General features: G+C 40.0%; 1 long non-coding RNA gene across 1 annotated transcript; it reads left to right on the top strand.

Moving 5' to 3' along the window:
- Positions 1-321: 321 nt before the first annotated feature.
- Positions 322-25,338, top strand: LOC146544863 (uncharacterized). Its single transcript, XR_014881750.1, has 6 exons — positions 322-432; positions 16,810-16,860; positions 18,121-18,341; positions 20,026-20,368; positions 21,168-21,322; positions 24,758-25,338. It is a non-coding gene; the product is annotated as an uncharacterized LOC146544863 (long non-coding RNA).
- The last annotated feature ends 244 nt before the right edge of the window (positions 25,339-25,582 follow it).

The following is a 25,582-nucleotide window of genomic DNA, read 5'->3' as shown; positions in this document are numbered from 1 at the left end:
AGGTACATTCAGCAGTAGATTAACGTTGTTCCTTGCATCTTCTTGTAAGGCTGGGGAGGATTGGCCCAAGAGAGTTAACTATTGCCGAGTGAAAGAAGCAGATGAGAAAGTCCTTTCAGTCACACACAAAAAAAGCATAAGAATAATCTAAAGAAATGTAATCCTGCTCTTAGATGGCATAGTTGTTCATAGTATCATAGGAGTATTTCAAAATTTCTGAATTCAGAGCTTTAGACAAGTCTTCTGGGACTTACTGGTCTGAGAAGCTAGGTGACATGTAATCCTTTTCCCGGAGTTCCATCACCTTTTTTGCTTCCTTCTAGGATTGATGTAGCAAGAAAAGCTTATACTTGTGATGTGACAGAACTTCTAATTTCGGTCGGATCAAAGAAGTGCAGTGATGGACAAAAATTCATAATGAGTGTTAAAATGGTAATGTTTTTAAACTCTCAGAAAGTGTATGTGCTATGTAATTGTTTACTATGACTAACTAAATGAAGAAATGCCTGGAGGTTTTACAGAGCCAGATGACCCCATTATACTGTAGCTTTGGAAGCACTTAGCATCTGACCACGTCTAGCCCTGAGGTCTCACAGCTCAGCCAAAGTGGTAGCTGTGTGAGAAGCAGGATCCCTCAGCCAGAGCTGCTACTGTTAAGTCTCTGCTTCAGATTAGAGACCAAGGATTTTATGTGGGAAAAAGCCCTGAACTTTTGTTTTCATTTGTAAATATATATAAAAAAATCAATCTAGAACAAGACAGCACAAGTCTAGACATCAATTTTTATACAGCTCTATATGTATAAAGACAGAAGTTCAGTACAGTAGAGCAGAAGGTTTTTTCCCAGCAGAGCCTGCAAACAGCAGATGCTCATAACACACCCTCTTACACTGTCCAAACAGCAGTTGCCCAATTTACCAGAAGCACTTCTAGCCACATTGCTGCTTCTCTCCTTAAATATACTTCTTGAGATTGTGGGCCTTTAAACAGAGAGGTAAGCCATGCCAGGTCCCAAGGCAGAAGGTAGGAGGTTTACATCAATCTGGACTAACATCTTCCTTTTTAGCTAGGTAAATAGGTAGTTTTATTTATTATTTATTTTTTCTTTGCTGAGGTGTTGTTGTGATTTAACCCAGCAAGAAAGCCATACTGCCGTTTGCTCACACCCAACAGTGGGACAGAGGAGAGAACTGGAAAAATGGCAAGTCATGGGTTGAGATAGACAGCTTAGTAGAGCAGAAAATGAATGTAATATAACGATGATAAAAGAACATACAAAACAAGTGATGCATATTGAAGTTTCTCACCACCTGCTGACCCATGCCCAGCCTGTCCTGGTAGCGTTTCCTCCCAGCTCTTTGTGCATCCCCAGATCCTTGCTGGCAGGGCTATAGGAGAAGCTGGGAAGTCCCAGTGTAAGCACTATTACTGTAAGTAATAGTGTAAGTACTGTTCAGTAACAACTAAAACATCGTTGTGCTATCAAAACAACAGCACCATGCCAGCTACTTGGAAAGTAAGTTAACTCTCTCCCAGCTAAAACCAGGAGAGTTACTGCTTCATGTAATAGTTTCTTCTAGTATTTTAAAGGGTCTTCTCATGCATTTTCCTTGTAGGAGGTTTTTAAGACTCTTCAAATCAGATACTTTGTAGCATAATGATCTGTTGACTCCATTGAGTAATGTTTGGTGGCTGGCCTTAGATGTACTTCTAGAAACAGAAGAAGAGTTGCCTATGATAAATACAAGAAGACCAAGGTTTGATTCTTTTTCTACTTAGCAGTTTATTACTTGGCTTAAATAAAGCTGATAGACATAGAAAAATGTGTGACTCAAACCTCAGAACCATTATGTGTTGGAGTTTGCTGCATGCTCCAGGTGAAGGAGGTTTGCATTGTGCTACACTACACCTGACCCTATATTTGTTCTATTGATAGGGAAAGCCACACAGTGGAGATTGAAATTGCAAATAGGTGGTAGGAGGATGTGCTTTAAGTTAAAAGCACTCAAAACAGCCTGTGCTGGGTGTCAGTGGGAGAGCAGGTGGCAGGTAGGTGTAGTGTTCCTGTCTCCCTGCATAGGCTGTCTCTGTGGGATGCAGGTTATTGCACTGCTGATCTGGTGGTCTCGTCTCAGTGTCTGGTGGTGTCAGTGCTATTTTGTTAAATTAGGTGATGTAATGAAAACAAGTACAGTTTAGATCATCCATATGGTTATGTATGCAGGGGAGGAAGGCTTTAAAGTTAAATACTTGAAGGAAAAGGGATATGAGGAATGCAGGTGATTCCTTGTATTGCTTTTGTTTATGCAGAGCTCTGCATTGAAAGCTTCCCCAAGGAAAGAGTGGTTTTGCTAGAAACTTTGTAAGTCCCTTTTTGTGTCCCAGAGCAAGTCACAGCTTCAGTCCCTCTCTACTTGCCTAACATTTACTCTACAAAAATAAGGGTTCCTTAATAAAGGAGAGGGAAGCAGTGAACGTAGAAGCAGGCTGGACTACCTAGTGAAGCCGAGGCTAAAGCCTGTCGAGGCAACAAGTGATTGAGTTGCATTTGCTGTCAGAAAGCACAGACTGTTCCTTTGGGACCTGGTTTTATTGGCAGCAGTCCTCTACTAGTGAGGTACTGGCCTTCGCCCTTCTGCACATGTGGCAGGAAAGCATGGTTTCAATACCACAGAGAGCTTGCCAAAAAATGTGAATTAAGGAGCCTCAGTCAACTTGTCTTTCCTTAGAAGATCAAGCCTTTCAATGGACTTAACTTCAATTCCCTTGGACTTTGAGCATTTATCTTCACAATGATGGCTGCAATAAGCCTTCTACCGTGGCAGCAATGGGGTCTGAGCAGGTGTTAGCTCAGAGCACCCCCAACATGTTGGAACTTTAAATTGTTTGTATAAATACAGGAACAGTTCTTACAGGGTCTTGAGGCTGAAGTATTTATATTTAGATAAAGTGACCCACATGTAAAGTGAACAAGATTGAGCTATTTACCCACTAATGAGAAGAAATTGCCTCAGCCAATCAAGGTGTACTGGATATTGTGCACGTTTTGTAAATGAGATTAATGATTCAATTTGCAGTATAATGCTTCAGCAAGGAGAAAGTTATTTTGCTATACTAATTGTCACATGTGCCTTAAAACACCAACTGTGCAAAACTGAATTTCCCTGTGGTGCGCAACATGGCTGGCCCTTGTGTTTTTATTAATGCCATTGCTCCAGTTTCTTTGCTGCAGCTGTTCAGTTTAATCTTTGTGTTTAATGCTGTGGCAGAAAAAGTGGTGTTGGTTAAAAATCATTGTGTAATTTAATTGTCTCCCTTAGTGGAAGGACAAAAGTTTTGCTCTAACTTAAGCTGTCCAATCCTATTTTCCCACTGTATGAATAAATTTCTGACATTGTTTCTTTAGGCACGCAATTAACTTTTAATTATATTGAAATGATTAATCACTGCCCAAGCCCTTAATTTACTCAATAGTCCCTGTGCTTTTAATGGAACTTCAAAAAAAAAAAAAAAAAAAAAAAAAAAGTTATGTTGTTCCTAGCAGGTATGTTACTGTAAATGTGAGAAAATATTGTTAACAGCAGACCAACATCCATAGTGGATATAAAATAACTAAAGCATGTCAGCATTGCAAGGTTACACTGAAGTTCTGCCTCAACTTGTGTTACTCATTGTGTGATTCTCGCTGTGATGTTGGATGCAGTTGTCCTCATATTTTTCACGCTCTTTATACCATTCTAGCCCTGACGTCAGTGGAATTACTCAGAATTCACAATGGATTTAATAAGAGAATTGTATCTAAAACTACCATGATGGGATTTTCTTCCCAATGACAAATGGGAATTTTTTTTTTCCCCCTTAGACTTCAGTATGCAAATGTATTTGATGAGAAGCGTAATGTAGATTTGAATAGTTTGTTTGACTGTAAAACAATTTTTATAAATCTGCTTCTATGCTTCTTGCTTTGTTAAATGTGCTTCTGGTTTCAGCCAAAACGATTAACGGTTGCTGTATGTTTAGTTTCACCCATCCCATAGAGCTCTACCTGTTTATAGTGAGAAAGAACAGTGTTTTCCTCAGTAAAACACTGGAAGTAGGATACCGGCCCCACTGCCCTGGCGTGTATGCATGTTTCCAAAGTGGTCCATGAAAAATGTAAAGTAGTCACTTTTGCCACTGAAAGCTACAAAGCAACCCGTGGTGCAGAGCAGCCTCTTTGTTGCCCATTCTGAAAAACTCTGAAGTAGCGCTTCAGGTTCCTTACTGCAAGTTAGCATGCTTCTCAGCTTCATCCTCACCTCCCATGCTCAGCTTTGTGATAGCTGTAAAAATGATTAGTTTGTGCTCTGTTATATTTAGGTGACAGTCCTGGACAATAAACAGGGTGTTACTGAGTTCAGGGGCTTTCACCAAGCGTGATGAATAGTGTACAGATGGCCCTGAAGATGGTGCTTGGACAATTCCCATCTGTAGAATGGTTTATGATTGAAACTCAGGTGTAAGGATGTACCTTGCTCTACTCATTGCACCCATGTAAGATACAGATGAGGAGCAATACTTCTAGCCATCGTAGGGAACATGAAATTTGTAGATGCAGCACGGATTGAGGCATCAGCACAGACCAGTGCATGCCCTTCACAACCTCAGCATGATCTTCTGAAGCAAAGAGGTTAGCAGATTTCAGGATCTGATGAGCATTCTGACTATCTTCTTATGGGAAAGATTTCAGGCTGAAAGGTTTTTGCTTGTCAGAGTGTGAATATTTGTATTTTTTTGACCTAACAGCTCTCTGGTGGTGGAGGGAAGCATTTAGAATCTGAAAGTAATTATAGAAAACATAGTGAACACTGGCTATTTTGCATCATGTTCTGAAATCTGATTCAAAGCATTGAATAGGAAAATAGCTGATTTTCAGTCATATAAAAGAGATTAAGGATAGTTATATTAAAGAGATTTGGATAAAGTTCCCTCTAGTATTTTTCTTCACTGGCCACTTTCTCCTGTTTCCACGCCATAGTGTGTGAGGACTTGTATCCACAGATCAGCATCATGGGTTTTCGCTCCAACACCTCAAATTTATGCCTCTATAACAAGGAGATAGAGATAAAATGAGGTTCTTTGCAAAGTAAAAAATGTAGTTTTGGCTCTATCTCCCTATCATGAACGTCACCTGAAATAGCTGATTTTATTATCACATTTGCAGCTTAGAGAAGTCTAAGGGACACCTCATTGAGGTCTTCCAGTACTTAAGAAGAGCTTATAAATAGGAGGAAGATGTAGTTTTTACATGGGCAGATAGTGGTAGAACAAGGGGGAATGGCTTTAAACTGAAAGAAAGGAGATTTAGGTTACATGTTAGGAAGGAAATCTTCACTCAGAGGGTGGTGAGGCCCTGGCACTGCTGCCAACAGCTGTTGGTGCCCCATCCCTGGAGGTGCCCGAGGCCAGGTTGGATGGGCCCTGGGCAGCCTGAGCTGGTGGGGGGCAGCTCTGCCCATGGCAGGGCTTGGGGCTGAGTAGTCTTCAAGGAAGCTTCCAACCCAAGCCATTCTGTGATTCTATGCCTTCAGAAAGTAACCTACCAAAGCTAATCTTGTCTTAGTTTCAGCTGGGACAGAGTTGTTTTCCTTCATAGTGTCCGGTACGAGTCAGTCTTTTGGCTTTAGGAGAAAAACAGATTTTGATAACACACTGATGTTTCTAGTTGTGAAAAGTGTGTGAGTGAGCAGTGCTGTATGGAGCCAAGGATGTTTCAGCTTTCTCAGCTTTTGGTACTGTCCTGACAACAAGGGGACTAGGGGGCACAAGTTGTTGGGAGGGGACAGAACCAGGACAGCTGACCTAAACTGGTGAAAGGGATATTCCATACCATATGACATCACGTGGAGGGAGAAAACAAACAAACAAACAAACAACCTATAAAACTGAGGGGAGTTGGCTAGGGAAGGTAAGCTGCTCAGAGACTGGCTGGGCATTGTTTGGTGGGTTGGTAGGTGGTGAGCAGTTGCTTTGTGCATCACTTTGTGTATATGTTTGTGTATACACATACAGAGAAATAATGCTAATAATATAGATACACACACAAATAGATAACAATTGTATATTTATATCATTATTGTTATTTCTCTCTTCCTTTTCTATTTAGTAAACTGTTATATGTCAGTCCTCAAGTTCTACTTTCTTGTTCTCTCTCCCATCCCACTGGGAGGAGGAGGTCTGTGTGGTGTTTAGCTGCTTGCTGGGTTAAATTACAACAGTCTTGCAGTGCTGATGTGGGACTGAAACTCACAACCCTGGGATTAACACTCACATGCTCTTATATAAGTGCTACTAGAAGGTGCCAGATAATATAAATGATAAAAGCAATATAAGAACTGAGATACTAATTGAAAATTTGTATATTATTATTATTGTATGGGAAATCTCATGTCTCACTTTTTTTTTTTTTTTTTTAAGTGAAGGCTTGGCAACTGATTTTTTTTATTTGCATAGAAATATAGATGCATAACATGAACAAATATACCAGATTTGTGATTCTGCTAAATTCTCTAATCCTTGTATTCTTACTGGAGATTGATTACTAAGTGGGGAGAATAGGATGAATTGACAATCTCTTTGCCCTCCTCTTTGAATAATATTAGTTAAGCATATGTTATTCTTCCTATCAGACTTGCAGCTGTAGCTGTCAGGCATCTTTCTGTTAGTCTCTGCAGTTTGCTTTCTCATTTCCTGTATGTTTCTTAGCTGCTGGGTGGATGCTATTATGGCACATCCAACCTTTGTTATAAATAATTTATTCTGAAGGTTCAGTATGTTATAACGTACGTGAAATATCTTGCATTTATTTTTAATGCTCCTGCTTTGCTGAGAGCTTTCTACAGCCAAAGCTACCATCAGAGAGAACTGGCAGTCTTCACGTAGAGGAGAGAATTTTTAGACCATGTCATTGTATTTTTCTAGCTGTAAATGATACTTTTTTGCTGAAGAATGAAGCAAACAATTATTATTTACCCATTTTGAAGAAGCTGGTTTACATGATCTGAAAATGGCTGTTTGCATTGAATGTGAGGTATCTCTAAGCAACTCCAGTGCTGATAACATGCAACTCAAGTCCTGATCCCTTGTGGGAAATCAATGAGATTGGTGAAGTATCAAAGGGCAGTCACCAACTGTTAGATGCAAGCGGTAAAACTGTAAAAATATGTAGCTAGGAGTAGCAGTAGTAACCAGATGTTCCATCTAGAGCACAACCTGAGTGTAAGTCCAGTCCATGCAATGGAGGATGAGAATTTTTCATCCTATGGGAAAACATTGACCTCAACCACAGCACTGAGAATGGTCATAGTGATCTGCACAATCAAATGACAGATTGCTCCTTTTTTTCCCTTCATTTTTCCTTAAATATTTTAGCCATCACAGTGGACTGTTCTGACCTAAGTCTGAGAAATACGCAGGAATTATATTATAGACTTTCATTACATAATGGAGATAAGAAGAGGTGGGAAGCTGTTCCTTTTCTGAAGGATGGTTTGACAGTATTTGGTAGATCTTAAATTCTGGTTGACATACCATCTTTGAAATTATATTGATTTAGTACAAAAACTACTATAATTAAAAAAAAAAAAAAAAGAAAGAAAGCTTTCCTTCTGAGATTTACTAAACATGCTAATTGAATTAAAATTTACCTTGTCCACAGATAACACAGCAAATGGAGACCTGTGGAAGAGACATGGCCTGCAGTAGCTTTCCTTAGAAACTTGAGCCTGATGCTCTTTTGTGTTTCTGATGACATGCTGGGCAGTGGCATAGTGTTGTGATTTGGAAATTATCTGAAAAGAGGACTGGTAATAGGATAAATAATTTTTAAGAGAAATTGAAACAGGATGTGGAGAGGAATAAATAGAAGGATACAACAAGAATAGGAAGAAATGTTCCTTGCATAGCATTTTAGTATGTAGAAAGACTGAAGTTTTTTTTACCCTTTTAAGAAATTTGTATAATATGAGGCAAAGAAACTGGAACTGAACCACTGGCTGAAGCAGATGGTTTATTACAGACTTTTGAATTATTTGCATGCACAAGTCTCTTCAATGAAAATATTCAAAGGGGACTGCAAATCAGCCCTGTAACATGGGAAGTGATATGACAGCAACTATTACAAGGTGTATCACAGTTCAGTAGCTGGAAGGTGAAGTTGAATAATTCAATTTCTTTATAAGAGGGAGCTTTTCAACCACAGGGATGGAGAAGGAACAAAAGCAAAGGCCCTTAGGAGCAGAATAATTAAATGCTGAGGTAGTTTATGGGATGAGGGGGCTCTAGGAACCTTTCAGATTCATTACACAGTGTATTTCAGTCTATGCTCTCTCTGTGGATGAAAGATAAGGAACAATAAGGGATTTGGTTTTTTATTTTATTTTTTGCTTCAATCTCACCGTATTCACAACACTTTAGTTTTGAATTTGGGCAGTTAGCCCATTCAGTTAGTTACTTTAGTTACTGAATCTTGTGCTTCAGCAAGTTGCCTGCAGGTCTTCAAATTTCTTAACGCTTTTTATTTATTTCACCTCTTCTTTAACCACAAGGAGAGAGATGTAATCAGATCTGTGAGGAGACCAGAGCTCAAGCCTGGGTGGTTGTGAATGGATTTTGCTCTTGGTCCAGTCACTGTTTCATCATTCTTAGCTACTTGGCTGGTAAATACGAATGCTCAGGATCAAATTAATCAAGAGTTTTTTGGTTTCGTGAATGGACAGTGTTGTCCAGCAGATCAGACTGTATAATGTGATTATCTTTCCCATTCTTAGCATTAACAAGTGGTAGTATGGTCCCCTCCAAAGTTTGCTATGCTTGTGCTGTTAAATCATGTTGGCCTAAACTAACGCTTCCTGTGAAAGTGTTTGTACTGAGGAGTTCTATGGATGAATGAAGTTGCACCCAAATTGAAGGTGTTGCACTCGCTTAATTAGTTGAGAATTTGGTCTGCAGCATGACATCTAATGCAATGTTGAAAATGCTAATTTCCCAAAACAGTCAGTACTCTCACATCGTAACTGTATTCCCTTAAGAAGAAAAGTTCAGCTACTGTCATGTTTCCTTAAAAAAAAAAAAAAAAAAAAAAAAGTGAAAATGTTTTTATACATAGAGCATAAAATATATCTTCTATATCTGTTTCTGCCAATACTGTTCTTACTTTGGCTTGATGGATCCAGCAAGTTGAAGCTGGATTTTTTTCTTCTATGTTTCTGTAGATCAGTCTTGTTCATATTTCACTTGCTATAGTTTACTTGTTTCAATATCAACTTCAGTTAACTAACTCTAGGCTTGTGCTGCTGTGAGTGGAAACAGAATCAAGATTGCAGACTTGAGCTATACGTTCACTGATTTTTTTTATTTAAGTATTTGTAGCTGCTTACAAACAATTGAGGAAAAATTAACTGGAGAAGGATGTTTGAAAATATGGAATAACATTATTTTTTTTTTCTTTTTAAGTATTGTTTCTCAGAGATTGATCTTTTAATTTCGTACTTTCTTCCAAGGGCTGGGCATGGGAGACAATAAGTACACCATCACTAGCTGTAGCTTTCTCTGTAGAACATTGATGGTGGGTTTTTTTGTTTGTTTGTTTTTTAAAGTGCTGATTGCATCTATCACTTTTATTTATGGTCTGCGTGCTTCTCTGGAAGTGAATCAGTGCTTTCTAAATATGCTACATGACTGAGTTGCTACTTGGGAAACAATTTCCCTATGCCTACCCCATTTGTAGAAGTTCAGGCAAGCAGCAAATGTAACTAGCAGTGTAAGTCTGAAATGAACTATCCCGCTAGGCCTTTGCTTTCTTTGTATTTGCTATGCTTTACTTGCCCCTGGCAAGTTACAAATGAGAGGGTCTTTTTTGAGGGGAAAATGAGCTGCACACAACCTTATTAAAAAAGAAAAAAGAAAAAAAAAAGAAATGATAAATAATCTGGGTACGTAGTCCTTGCTATGTTGAATTAAATACATCCACAATACTGCATGAGCCATTTCTAGAATAGCCTGCACCTGAATTATTTTTTTTTCCTTTGTGCTGCAGTGACCTCACCGAATTCCAGGCTCCTGATTTCCTAAGACGTAAATTCCCTGCAGCTCTGTGCTACAAGTCATAGAATCATAGAATATACTGATTTGGAAGGGACTCTCAAGGACCATTGAGTCCAGCTCCAGGCACCACCCAAACTCTATATCTGAGAGTGGCGTCCAAACCCTCTTTGATCTCCAGCACTGGGGTTGTGCCCACTGCCTTAGGCAACCTGTTCCATGCCCACCTCTGGGGCAGAGCCTTTCCCTCACCCCCAGACCCTCCCCTGGCACAGCTCCATGCCATTCCCTTGGGCCCTGTTGCTGTCACAGAGCAGAGCTCAGCGCTGCCCTCTGCTCCCTATGAGAAGCTGCAACTGCCATGAGAGCTCCCCTCAGCTCCTCTGCTCTGGGCTGAGCAAACCCAGGGAGATATCTGCTGGCTTTCATTTGGGCACTATGATGTGGGACACCGGATGACATTTAGTACCTGCCAGTGAACAAACATAACCGAAAACTTCTTTGTCGCTGTGCAGTATAAAATTTCTTTAGCACTAATTTCTGGACAGCATAAAGTGGTATTAGCTTCACTGGTGCTGTGACCAATGAATTACCAGGATGACCATGGCAGCATGCAATGATAAATCCAGGTCAGTCCTGCAGGGCTTGCACTTATGGGTATCAAAACAATTATGGGTACCAAAGTGGTTATGTGCCACCCCAGACCATGACACAGCACAGTCCTTCTGGTTAGATGCTAGCTTATGACTGAGCTGCTGCACTTGAGTGAAGAACCTTGTAGGGGACAATCAGTATTCAACAAACGTGCCTGTATAGCAGGTGTTTGAAGTGCAGCAGTTGTGTGCACATCACTTCTCTTCCTGATTGTGCTTGCAAAGTGGGGTTTTTTTTTGTTGGTTTTTTTTTTTGAGTAATCTATGTATCTTGTGAAGGTAAGCCCCCTTGACATGGGAGGATTCTAGAGAAATCCCTGCAGAAGATTGAGTTTAAATTGGTAGAATTTACATGCAGGTAAAAATGGCATAGCCATCTGCACCCTTCTTCTATCAGTATCGCCTGGTCCTTGAAGTTTAGTGCCTGTTGCTGAGCACTGAGTTGCGATTGCTGGATTAATGTAGTTTTGAAACAGGAACTCCTGCACTGTTCCTACAAAGATGTGGTGTTTTTGCTTCCAGTGAGTGCTGTTCTCTGAAGTGGCAATACATGTGTGCTGATTGAACTTTTATTGGTCCTTTGCTCTGTTTGTATATCACCTTATGCTCCTGTGTAGAGTTGTGAAAGCTCAGTGGCACAATGAGGGGCAAAGCTCAGACTGGTACTAGTCCAAGTGTTGGCTTAAGTACGCTCCTGAGGTCCATCCCAGGTGTGTTACCATATGCCATGTGGCTGTATGTGTTTGGCTGTTACATCCTGCCTTGGAAGGTTGCATGCAGCGTCCTGGTAGCACACACAGCCTTTATCCTTAGCTCTGCATGGGGCAGGCACATGGCTCTGTGGTGTTCTAAAGCAGGCAGACCAGCCCTGAAACAGATCTTGGTCAAGGCAGCACACTATGTTTTGTCCCTCAGTTCACCAGCCATGGTATCTGTATCACAACTTGATGAACAGAGGTGCAGAACAACCCCGTGCCTCATTGTGTCCAGCACTGCCAGGCTGGAGAGGACAGAAACCTCAGGACTTTGCTTGTGTCCACTTGTCACATTTAACAGCATGTGGGCCAGGTGGTTTTTCTCCTCTATGGCCTTGTCAGCAAGCCTGTCGCACTGTCCTGAATCTGTTATGGCCTTTTTTTTTTTTTTTTTTTTTTTTTTTTCCTCTGACTGAGCACTCAGGCTGTTGCTGTTGCTATGCCTCTGTAAGAGCCCTGTGCTGATGTTGCAGCCAGTCCCCCTCTGGATGTGGTATCTGCTGCCTTTGTAGGTAGCAAGTTTTAATCATAATAATATCCCTTGTGATTCAAGTATTAAACCTTGGACTTTTCTGCACTACATTGTTAATCTTTTCTACCCTGTGCTGCTACTATGAACTGCTTGCTGTTCCTTGTTCTTCCCTTTCAGCCCTATTCAAGACCTCCTATGTTTTTCTGAAACTTCTCTCGTTGAAATGTTTGAAGTTTCTTCTCACCTAGGGAGACAGAAATGGGAATGGAGGATTTTGTCCCAACTCTTATTTCAGAGGGTCAGTACTGCAATGCTGTTGTACAAAAAATTTCAGATGTGAACCTCTGATTCCTTGTGGACAGAAGATCTCATTTGGGGTTTTCCCATTTCTGGTGAGTGTCTTAATGATCTGGGAGTTTTGATGCAGTGTTTCTTGGTTGTCATTCCTCACTACCACCCCCAGCTTGGTTTAATTTAGCCATGGAGCAAAAATTCTCAAAACTCCTGATGACTCATGAGCACCTGTAGACAGCTAGAAGTGTTGGATGAATTAGCACTGCCATCACTTGCTATTAGGTCCATGACCATCTGTGTGTAACACGCTACACCTGGAAAGAAGCAGAGTGACCTGAAGGGGCAGAGAGTTTAAGGAAGAGGAGCACAATAAACAAGTGATTTATGTCTGTCAGCCTTACGCTTCAGTAGTGCCAATGCCTCCCCAGCCCCTTAGTTACAGCAGGCTGTGCATAGCATCAAGCTTGAGGCAGTTGATGGAGATAGGAATCTTGAAGAGAGAGAGTATTTAACTTGTCTGTCTCAGTTATATCCTGCCCTGGAGTGTGAGGATGGAGGGGACCAACCACCTGACCCAGCTGAGTTCCTTGTGCTGGAAGCAGCGAGGCAGCAAGAGCTACCTACCTTTGCTACTGCTGGCTGGTTTACTCCTAAGGAAGGAATGAGAAACACATTATTTAAATACTCTTACATGGCTTTGTGTGCACTGGCATATATGTGGAGAGGCCAGGCATCCTGAGCTTTGAGGAAGAACGTAATAATCTAACTGAAGTAACTGCATATGTGCCAATAAGATCAGCAAATTGTTCAGTAAAACAAAAGCAAGTGAATGTAGAAGACTCACTGCTTTTATTAAATAATTTTTTTTTAAATGTAGCCCTTAAGCAGCCCATCTCATACATATGTCTCTGAAGCGTAACAGAGATAAGGCAATTCACATCCTGCCCTGGTTCATTGCATTAGGGGACCTTGAGAAGAGGAAATGGCATCTAGAAATGTGGAGCTCTCCAAAAGACAGACTTTCCCATTAATGTCAATGAAACGATTTCCAGTTTCACAATAAATCCCTTTGCATAATTCTTCCACTATTTATACATCTCATAAAGATTCATCCTGCATGGAACAAAAGGCAAAAGGGGGAAGGGGAGGAGGAAGCTCCAGGGAGGAGGGGGAATTAATAAGATTACATGTGGGCTGGGGAACTGACATTGAGTGTACCCTGTCCTAGAAAAGCAGTGGTTGAAGCCGCATCATATTTATTTCAGTAGTGCAGATGAGAGATGGTGCTTTGTATTACATTTCTAGACTTCATATCATGTTTTCTCCCTCTGCTGGCAGCTGGATACAGTGAAGTTGTAACTGACAGAGAACAACAAAACTCTCAAGGCTCAAGCATTTAGGAATCTCAAAACTATGGCATGTGCTAAAAATTAGGTCACATCATACTTTAGTCCAATTAGTCCTGGAAATGGCTGACAAGCATCCCTTGAACAGATCAGACTAATTCTTACAGAGGATTTAAAATACAGCAAAATCCAGACATCTTTTCTTCAGAGAGACGGCGGATTCTCCCTTGTTAGTGTAATAGTAAATAATCCCTATGGAGTCAAACTTGGGAGTTAGTTACCATTTCTAAAATGACTAACCTGAACCTGTTCTTTCAGAAAATGGCATTTCTTGGATTAGTATTACAGTGATTTTCTGTTCTAATAGAGCTTAGTGATTTCTGGAGCTTTCTCCTTGCTTTGTTTTACTCTTTTGAAAAGATTTCTATGATATATTGACTCGAGGAGACCTGACTGCTTAAGAGCAAACAAAAAAGCACTAATAAATAAAGATTATTTTTGTTCCAAGGAAATTTTATAGAACAATGAATTTCTAAATAAAATCATACAAATGTACTAGAAGCAAGCATTCAGTAATGCTACTGTCTGATAGGAAAAATAAACAGTACAGATTAGGTAGGAAAAACTAGCACGCAAAAAAAGATGATCTTAACTAAAGCACAAGTACTCCATTCTGCTCTGTAGGACTAGGATATTAATCTAGCAAATGGTGTTATTCTAATGACCAAAAACCATAAACTATAAATCTTAGGAATATATATTGACTTGGAATGATTACATATTCCCCGTAGGAAGTCAGAATTGGTACTATTGAATTAATAACATTAAGCCTCTTAACTGTTCTTTGAGATACTGTAGTAAATATAACAGCCATTTTATGTTTGAATAAACTGAGGCAGAAAGAAGTTTGTTCAGTGGTCTACGAGTACTGATTTTTAATCCTGCTTTTACTGATAGGTATTTTATTAAAAGCAGGTAGAGATTTTATTTTTTTTTCTTTTGAAGGAATGTATTTAGAGCAGTAGCTGATGAGGCTCAGAGAAGTAAACTGTATTTAGTAGGAATATAGCTGGGGGAAAATGCGGGCAGATGTCTCTGCTTAACTTGAATATTCCTTCACATCTGTGATGAGTAGCAGTGCTGGGAGGACAATTCTGCAGTCGGTTGTAAAATAGAACTGAATTAGCACTGCCACACCAAGCACAGGTGGGGCTCGGATGCCAGGGGGACTCTTTAGCTGTGTCACAACTCATTTTAAGGTGTCAATTAAAAGTACAGAAAGTGCATAAGCAAAGAAAGCTTTAAATTCTAGAAGTATTAGTAGTGCTTGGAATAGGAGCATCCTGGATTTTTTCGGACCTTCCCAATAGGGGTGGGTCATGATTGCTCTTGCCATCGTCTCATCATCTACCCAAACCTGAAATGGCTGAGTCAATGGGAGATGCCTCTTCAGCACAAGCTCATCTCTTTGCCAGTTGCAATTCTTTTGTGATGGTTACTCTTTTGCCCCTGAAGCAATACAATATCTTTTGTTTCTTAACTACCTGTCGTAGTTGGTTCCAGTGCTGTTGGTCCAGCTCCTTCACTTTTATCATCTGCTTTGCACTCAAAAGAGAGTGTCTGTTTTTATACTGCTGAACTGTATGTAAAAATATTCATGCAATAATTGATGGGAAAGGTTTCCATGGTATATTTAACACCTTTGTATTATTATGGCTATAGGTAACAATAATGAATTTCTGTCCACATTTCAATCTCCATCTGAGACCACAACATCCAAAATGGCACAGTTTGGGGAGCTCATAAAGTGCTGTCTTTCCTGTTCATAGTGCTGAAGTGGATATTTTAATTTTCTTTTTCTCTAGATTGTTCTTTTTTTATCTTAGTAATCCTCAATTTAAATGTCCATATAACTTAATTTGTTGAACTCTGCCATTTTTATAGCATGTATTGTCAATTTTCTCTGTCAGGAGAGATGTTTTAACCATATTTACAACAACAAAAAAAAAAAACCCACAGAAATGGGCCTCAGTCAGCTTTGAAATGTACAAAACATTTTGATGCGTGGATAGCAGTGTGAATTTGTAACTCTGACTTCTTCTTTGGGTGAAGATCTTAGCAGTTGCAGATGATGTCTCTGTTGACTTCAGAGATGTTGCTCACCTTTCACAGCAGAAGATAAAACCTCATAATGCAGCAGAGCCAAAGCCTGAGCACAGAATGCTGAATAGAGATCTGAACGTTGACCTCAATAGTACATCCCTGAAGTTGAGTGCTTCCTGAATCCTGTTATTGTCTGGTTCATTCCTGTAGCTCTTGTGGAGCATGTTGTGACAACCTGAATATTTTTCCATCTTTATCAAGCTGCTTGTGGAAAGGGTGCATTGAAGGAGCTCTGACAACAGTCTCTGATTTGAGTTTAGCAGTTAGTAACTGTTGTTACCGCCATCCCCAAATACTACCTTGCTGCTAACTCCTCTGATCTCCTCTGGATTTAGAAACTAAATGCTGAAGCATGTTTGAATAGTTTTTGTAGTGATGGGACTGCTTATGTTGGGTGCTAAAGGCCTCCAGCTTCTGTTGGCCTCTGTGAGATTTAGCATCTCAGCCTTTGTTAGCCTCGGGCCCTTAGAAAATATTTATTTTTCTTTCCATTACATTGTGATAGGGATTTAGATTTCCCTAGGGACTTTCTTTCTTCAGTTTTGTTGTGCTGGGTTGTTTTTTTTTGTTTTTGTTTTGTTTTGTTTTAATGTTTCTTTGTGTTTTTTTGTTTTTTTTTTGTCCCTTCTCTTTCTATTGAACTGTGTTGAAAACATATTGAGACTTCGTTCGTCACAAGGACCACACCCTCATTCCCTGCCCTATGATCAAATGTAATGTCACGTTGGCCAGCTGATTGTAAGAATTTCCTTTACCAAGAGCAAGTCAGCAAGCACAATATGTCCTGCAGCATCCTGTAATTTAGAAGGTGCATAAATGACAACGTATAGAAGATGTGTTAAGTATCGAGTTGCTGGCAGAGTCAAGAAGAAAACAGTCACACCTAATAGATATGTGTGTGTGATTAGTGTAGTCAGTATGTATATACCACTGAAAGTAAATAAACCTGTGCATACTATTGCTGAGCTTCTAACAGTGTTCCTTATTCCTCTCTTTTCCACATGCACGGTGTCATTCTTCTTCCCTTGATATTAATCTCACTGGAGCAAAGAGAACAGAAAATCTCGGTGTATGAAAGATTTGATTGACTGGGACAGGTAAGTACAGATATTTTTTTTTAACTTTTTCTTCCCCTTTTACTTCTGAATAAAATAAATAAGTACCAAAATCCTTATCTCCCTGAAAGTGCATACTAGTCATGTACTCAGACCTTGCACATATGCTCAAGTAGATGTTGTATAAATGAGAACACAATGTTGGCAACTGCCTAAGTGCTTAGTAGTTGGAGGGGTAAAAAAAATGTTGGAAGAAAGGCTGAAAATTATGGTTAAATGTTTCATTTTTGTCTACTTGCATCGCCATACATTTATTATATTCTCTTATGAATTATAGTACAATGCATGTTCATGCTGACCCAGCTATTCAACTATTGTATATGTCTGACAGCCTGGTCCTAATAGCTTTTTGCCCTATTAACATGTCACTGTGTGGAAAGACACATTAATGTGGTTCTAATGTATTCCAAATATATGGTCCTATTGAGAGTATTGGATATTTTAGCTGATGGGTTTCATGCAAACAACAAGTATATTTAACCTATGGAAATAGGAGAAAAAAGCGCCTCACAGGAAATGCTTACTTGCAAAGTAGAACTGTTGCTCTTCTCTATTTGGTGTCCACTGGTTGAGACTTAGAGGAAAGAGATTCCTTCTTTTAGTGTGCAGTAAGCACTGTGGCTTTATTCATGCACGTGGAATACACCTCACAAGTGACCTTGCAAAAAAGAAGGTACAACGAGAGAAAGGCAGCTAGAGAATATGGGAAGGGTGGAAGGAAAACAGCATGAGATTGTTCAAATATCCAACCTATGAGCAAATTGGAAAGTGACAGTAGTGGTCATCGCATGCAATTGCGTCAGCCATGAGGGGCTGCTCTCATGTTTTAACTCACTTGCATACCTCTTTGCTTCTTCTCCTTCCAACTCTAGCCTAGCATAGTTTTGCTTATGGTCCATACTCTACTGTCCGAATGTGTTTGTTATGTTATCAGCCTTCCTGCTGGGACCCTTGTCGGGTACATTTTGCTTGTGTGACACAGGGTGCCTGACTCAGGATGGCGCTTCAGCTCATGTGCAATGAAATCCAGGCAATGCCACGTTTCTTCAATACTGGATTTACTTGCTTTATTGGGAGTCAGGGAGATTTGAGAAATTGAGGTAATATACTACAGAGCATGCATTATTCCGCCAATATTTCTGCTTTTCCTATTTGTGCTTTTTCAGAGATCCATAAAACCTGCCCAATATTTGCAGTGAGCCAATGGGTTATTGATTCAAATTCTTCAACTTATTTTTGCAGAAATTTCTAAGCAACACTGAAGTTTTATCGAGGAAGCTTCTACCAAAAATAGGCTGTGGTTTGCACACTGCTTGTGAACATTTACTGGAAGATTGTATTGCAGCAGGTGGCAAAATACAACATGTGATATGGTTCCTGTCTTCTGTCGGAATGGATTATGAGTAACCAGCAAATTTGGGCATTTGGATTTGAAAAGAAGTTATCTGCTGAAATTCAAAGGTGTAAGTTGGTTAATGGGTTACATATATATATATATATATATATATATATATAGGAATATGAGCATTAACACAATGCTTTTTTCAAGTAGTATTTCCTGAGCAATGGCACAATGAAAATTTAAGTAATAACATTAAATTGAGTAAATGCAATGAGTTGTTTTCCAAGGCTAAACTGCACTTTTTTCTGGTAAGTGAAACAAAAGGAGGAGAAATTGTTTTTTTCAGATATGTGGAAAGAAAGGAAAATGAAATAATCCTATGATTTTTCCAAAATACATGTACATACAGTTTCTTGGAGTACTTGATTTTCAAGGAAAAACAAGGCAATTTGTGTTGCTCTGCCTCTCCAGATTACCATGGTGGAAGAGTAACTCAGGCTTTGCACTGGTTTTTTGCTGTGTTAGATTCAGCAACTTTGTAAAGTAATAACAGTAATAACAGCTTTTCCTGACTTTGTGCTTCTGTCGTATGCTACACATCCAAGCATGTTATATTACTTGTTCTGTCAATCTGCTAAGTCAGTTATTCAAAGATAAACTCATTTCAAAAGAAATCTGGATATTCTTGCCTATTTGGCATCTATGAGAAGCGAGTAAATGCTATGTTCAAATTAGAAGCAATTACGTTCTCTATTTCTGTCTTTACCCTTGATTATAGTCATTGCCAATCTTGGAATTTCAAATATTTTGTTAGGTTGCCTCTACACTGTTTCCACTCTCTCTGTAATATGGCCTTTTTACAAGTTAACATGGGAACAATGAAATTTTGCCTTGCTGCACGAAGGACGCTCCAGTTGCAGGTGTAAACAAGATGCTGTCCTGGGTAAAAGGTTGCTCCCTGTGGCTAGGTCCTCTCTGCCAGCAGAAGACAGAGGTGGGGAAAGACATCCATGGACAAAACCAGCTTCAACTGCCTGCCGCTGCCCATGGCACTGGAGGGAGGGCAAACATACAGATCTGAGAAGAGGAAAAAAATGCAAAATGTTCATGAGAAGGCAGTGTTTTAATGCTCAGAGGTGCTCTTAATGAACAGAAAAAAAGGGAGAGGCATCAAAAAAGGGTGCTGTTCTCACAGTCTCCAAACCACCAAATGTCATAAGCCAAAGCAAGAAAATAACCTATGTTTTATGATTTATAGTTTTTATCATTACTGCATCACCTGCATTCCTGGATTTTGAATTGCCCTGTGGAGCAGGAGGATAACGTCTCTCTCCAGTGACTGCACAAGGCAGCTAGATAGATCAGCCGCTCAAAGAAGGTGTTTTAGAAAGCTTGTCCAAAGCTAAAGGTTATCCTCATCCCCCAGCACACCTTCCTTTTATGCTATTCTCCATTATGACATTTTGGAACAGAAATATTTTGTCTGTTTTTTCCCTTAAGAAAGTTATATTTGCAGACTGCTGAACAGGAGAAAAAAATCTCTGCAAACTGATGCATTCTTTTTACCCTCATTATTTTTTCCTTGCTTTCACTTATTTTTATAGCTCTGCCTTTCTTCCTCCTCACCAGATTGTTTATACTTAAAAAGAAATAAGCCTTCTGCTTGTTGCATAGTCAGTTCTCTTTACATTTTTCTTAAGTTAACGTTGGTTTCTGTTGTCCTTTTCCATGTTTAGACATAACCAGGATAAATTTCAATGACAGCCTTTCCAACTGTTTCTAAATATTTCTCACTCTTCTTGCAGACAAATTTCCATATGCTGCAAAATTGAAATCAAAATTCCATAAGGCACTCACTCCATCCCTCCAGCCATCATCCCAAAAGCAAAGGGGTTCAGTTTGTTCAGGTGGAGCTCGCTTTCTCCGCCCCCAGTGCCAGCAAATCTGTTTGGTGTGGGAGAACGGTGGAGCGTGCCGCCCACAGCCACCTGCTCTGCCGGAGGGCCCGCAGCCTTGCCAGCACTGTGCCAAGGCACCAGCTCGGGGTGGGAGTCAGCAGGAGGCACGCATCAGCTGGGAAATGTGCTGCTCCGCTTCTCCCTTGCTCCTGGGTGACCTTTGCTGATGAAGGCAAAGACCAATTTGAAGGTGGGTTTTTCTTTGTTTTGTTGTTTTGTTTTGTTTTTAAATCACCCTCTTGGAAAATGATATCTTGTCTTTTGACTATTGACTTTTAGTCAAATATAAGCATATAGTCTCAGTTTCCTAGCTGGGCTGGTGATTATATGACTCAGATGGAGCACAACCACTTCCTTGATTAAACCAGTCAGCAGTGTGCACAACCACAATACTGGAATAATAGCATCTGTATTGGAAGTGTGACCATCTGGGAAGGAGCTTTCTTGGCTTCTAGTAAGACATCATTTTTATGCAGACATGGCCCTACATATGGTTTTGGCTGCTGCTTTTTACCCAACACTCTCAACCTGAAAACAAACAAAAAAAAAAACCTTTCAAATCTCACGTACAAAAAATGGAAGCCAGAGGCTCTTTTCTGCCCTGTAGTCACTTATTATTGGTAGATTACATATGGCTGTTCAGCTGTACTGCCTGCAGACACTGCAGCCTGGCTATAGCCTGGACTATGTTCTCTCTACAGGGTCTCTGTGGGAGAATGATGCGGGGGGTTTGAGCATACTGGAATTTGAGCGCTATGGACTGTGTACTAAGCCCCAGTTCTCCTGCAGCTATCTTAAAAAGCCTAGGTGATGCTCTCACCTTGCCTCTTGCACATTGTTCCTTCTTTCTTCCTGTAGACAATCAAAAGAACATCTACTTTCTGCTCTGTGAATTTTTCTACTGTATAGGAGCACAGCTGTACGTCCATGCTCTTTGGGAAAAATTGCATGTCTGGAGATGACTTGACACAGAGTCTTTTGACTTTCAGATTAGCCAGAGGCTTTTGGAACATCAGACAGCACTGGATACTGAGACTGATGATGAAGTCATCATCAGAGGAGCCTGAGGAACTAACTGCTGCTTTGCAAGTTTTTCTGCAGTGTTTCCCTGGTGTCTGAGGAATCCTGGGGTACAAGAAAAGAGGTGGGAGACCATGCAGTTGTCAAGAAACATCACTTTTTCCATGCGTATGTGGAAGTCCTATTCAATGTCTTTTTAATGAATGATCTAGATGCAGAAGTAGGAGTGGGGGAGAAGTAGTCAGTAATAACACTCTTTAGATGTACTTTCCTTGTTTTGTTTTGTTTTTTTTTCCCTACCCGTATTTCTTGGTTAGCTGAAAGAAAAGTGCCATGATTCAAAAATAATTTTGAATATTCCTTAAGACCTCCTTATACATTTATATTTAAAACAATATCAGAAGTAGTGAACAGACTACAGACTTCACCATAAAAGGTGCAGTACTTAAAGAATAACATGAATTTATATGAAGCCATAAAGATAATAACATAGAGGGGTTTGTAATTCCTCAGTCTCCCAATGATTACTAGTAATAATGCAATCATTTTGCAATGCCTTCTATTTTCATTACTTAAGTTGTCACATAAATAAGGTGTCAAAGTTTTAATACTTTGCCAACAGTATTCTCTGAATTACAGTAATGTAGTATACTACTTTGACCTTTTCAATATTGTGCGACGTGGTTGGCTGGTCTTTCTATTTATGGCCATGCTGAGTAGTGCGGTATGAGTGAGTGGATACCAGCTAACGAAAATACAGGATGCTGGGAAAGTCAAATGAAGGTACTATGTAAGAACATAATACAGTATTTCATAAAAAGTATAGCATTAAGTACTGAAATTCTGATAAATCATTCTTGTGACAAAAGGTATAATGAGATTAGAAATTGCAACAAAAAATTAATCCTTTCTAATGACATAGATTGTGCATAGGCGGGGAAATGGTGTGAATTTAACTTGACCTCATTATTACTCCTAAATTTTTAATCTCATTTTCCTCCTTAGATGCTTCACTTAAGAAGTCAGCAGTGTGTACGTGTGTGTGTGTGTGATTGGGGGAGATACACTCTATATTTGGGAAAAGTTACTTAATCTTTCAACTTCAGTGTACCAGGAAGAGTGAGTAATCCTCGGTGCAGAGGGAAACTTCTCCCTAAGATTCGGAAGAGTCTTTTCGTTCTTAATGAAGGTTCTGCAGAAGGAAGCCAAGGTTGACTGGCTCCATAAATCTTCCCCGTTCCAGTGGCCTCAGCCCTTACAAAGTCTGTTCCAGGCTGTGAGGAGAGATGCTTGCAGAATAATTAGAGCACAGAAGTCTACAGCCAGGATATAGATTACAGAGATGAGGTTTTGTTTGTACCAGAGCTATGGTTTGTACCAGAGCGTGCCTGCAGAGGACATAGGAGCTTTTCCTTAGCCAACCATTACCCTCTGGATTGTGACTTTTATATTCCCTTGCTCCATGAAGAGGATGGAATAGGTGGGGGAGATGAAGAAGATTATTATGTTGGAGCAGGTTATGTCTTTTCTTTCCCTATTTGCCATATTTGGTCAGATATGCTGTCTGGGTACTAAACGATTGCACTCAAGGCTCTGACAGTTTTAACTGTGATCATTTTTCCTGAGAGGATATAGGACTTAAGAACCTGCTTATTCCTATGTAACCAGAAACATGAGCACACGCAGAAACATCATTCCCAATGCTCAAATCACAGCTGAAGTAGCAGAGTCCCAACCTAAAAATCTTGTACGCTCTCTTGACACCTCACTAAGAAGGAAAAATAATGTAACAGTCAGGTTTCAAGCTGCCGTTAGGTCTGGATATGCAGTGATTTCTGTCTCATCCCTGTACTGGGAATATGCATGAGCAAGTACTGAGACATTTAGGAGCTCAAATTATCCTCTTCTCTTAGCAACTTCCTTCTTCCCACACCTCAAAACACTCTCACCAGTCTTTCCCTCTTTGTGATCCACCTCCAGTATCTGAGCAGCACTGTAGTTTCCATAATGCAAGTGATTTATTACAAATCTAATGTAGGCATCTGGCTGGAGAGGGAAGATGTTGGGAGAGCTTGCTTTTTTCTCCCATCCTCTGGCCCTAACACAGCCACTGGCATCAGGAGGCAGCCAACACCAAGGAGCTCAGTGCATTGCACAGGAACTCCAGGCTCCTGCCTCCACCACTCATTTGCCTCCAGCTATCAAGCTCGTTCCTGTTTTCAGTCTCTTTCCCGATCTCTGTCTCCCTGATGGCAACTTGTCTCACCCATTATCTTCCACTCTCCTTGATTCTCTCTTTACCCAGCTGTTAATCTCAAATGCTCCCATGTCTTCCGTATCAGTCCTGTCCATCTGTTTTGTTACTGATGACAATTTTCTTCTTCTCCTCCCCATGACACCAGTCCAGACAAAATCTAAGCACAGCACAAGATGAGATCTCCCCTTCCAAGTCACTGTACCCACTGCTGGCCTCGACATACAAAAGATTTAATACGGTTGACCTGGTGCTATTTCTTCCAACAGCAGCAATATTTAACGTAAACACCACCACCTTTTATATTTCAAATCCTTTCATCACAGCCTGACATGAATAACTTGAATGTTTTCGAGGCATCACTTATAATTTCTTCTAATCTGGGCAAAACTCTGTGTGAGCACGGTGTTACATTTGTATTCTATACTCAGCACAGCTAATTAACTTGAGGCAGAAAGTGGCATAGAACAATTCTATCCAAATGATCAAGCTTTGGCAAAGTCATTAGCTGCTGAAAGCATGTTTAAAATGGAAAGTATTGGGCACCCTTACTGTTATGTAGAAATAACAGTAATGCCCATAGAAAACAGTGTGTTGGTATGGCTGGAAACAGCATTTGAGAAGACACATGACTGTTGGACAAGAAAACATGTTGCTCACTGAAAATTACCACCTTTGCACAGTTCTGTGTGTCCTCGAGGATTTCTCTTTCTCTCTAGTTTCTAGAAGCTTCTTTAGTTTCCATTGTGAGAGGTGGAAATTGGTAACAGAAAATATGCTTTTTTCTTTGTTTACAGATATATTTGGATTTTAAAAAATGACTCCACGGTAGCATTATGACTGGTTAAGCATGTGCATTTCTAAATTTATTGTAGCAAAATAGAATTCAGTTAGAAATGAACTAATGTCAATGGGTTAAAAATAATGAAGTTCAGATTTGAACCGTTTGCAAAATCCTTAGAAGATGGAAAGGTCTGTTACTCTGCAGGGCTTCTGAAATACTAAGCAAAATTCAACACTGGCACTGGCATGCAACAATGATCTGGTGGCTTAAAAGCAATGAGCCTGCTATTCTCTGTTCTGAAAAGTCATATAACAGTCAATTTATAAAATCCCTTTAGTTTGTCAGATTTACTGCCTTAATGTGGCTTGACTCTTGACTACAGCATAGAATTGGTACATTAAAAAAAAAAAAAAAAAAAAGTTATTGAAGTGAAGTCCTTGCAGATTTGTCATCATATAGTGTCACATGCCTGCAGAGAGCAGTGGAAATTAATGCAATGACCCAAACTCATTTCATGGCAGTGACATGTCACCTTGAGCAGTTGGAAGAGGTCTGGAAGCATCATCTGACACTCTCATCCCCAACACCTGTGGAAGCTCCTCCAACCTCTCCCATACAACATAAATAAGGCACAACTCAGTTGATATTGCAGAGTCTTCTGCACTCCATCTCAGAGATGCTGATAACCTGGTCACTTACCCAAGTTCACTTAGTGGGTAAGTATTCTGAATTTAAACAGCTTTAGGGAAAACATAAGCTTTGGAAGAGACAGCTCGGCAACTTAAATGTGATTCAGCAATTTGTAAAAGCTCAGTTTTACCAAAGATTACATCCACTGTTAAAAAGTGTTAACTTGAATAGGCAGGGACTGGTGATAAACACATTACCTGCACCCTGGAGGAACAGCATTGTGTTGCCAGGTGGAAATAAGGTCATGCCACATTGTTGAATCTGGATTTGGATCCAAATCCCAACAGATGTTCTGGTGTTTATACTAAATGTTGCAACACTTTCCAAATCACATTTAAAGTGGTCTCTACAAAACGCAGTTTGACAAACTGCCTATCTTCTGGGGTAAGGGTTTGGGACAATTTAAATTAAAAGAAGCAAAACACTGAATGCATCCGAAATTACATTTTGTGCCTTGTAAAACTTGCTGCAGTGAGGCATTCTTCTCAGAAGGCCTTTTTGCACCTATTCTTCGAAGAACACATCTTTCACAATGTGGGTACTGTTATTGATGTAAACCTTTGGGCTGTGAGCCAAATTGGTGTAGTTACCACATGGGTGCTCCTGTTGTCATAATGTACCTTCGTACTCCATCTTCCTACTGGAAGCAGATGCTG

This window comes from Meleagris gallopavo, chromosome 2, assembly GCF_905368555.1.
Source record: "Meleagris gallopavo chromosome 2, MGAL_WU_HG_1.1, whole genome shotgun sequence".
Classification (NCBI taxonomy): domain Eukaryota; kingdom Metazoa; phylum Chordata; class Aves; order Galliformes; family Phasianidae; genus Meleagris; species Meleagris gallopavo.
The sequence above is the reverse complement of the archived record's forward strand: the minus strand, read 5'-3'. Positions and strand labels throughout refer to the sequence as shown.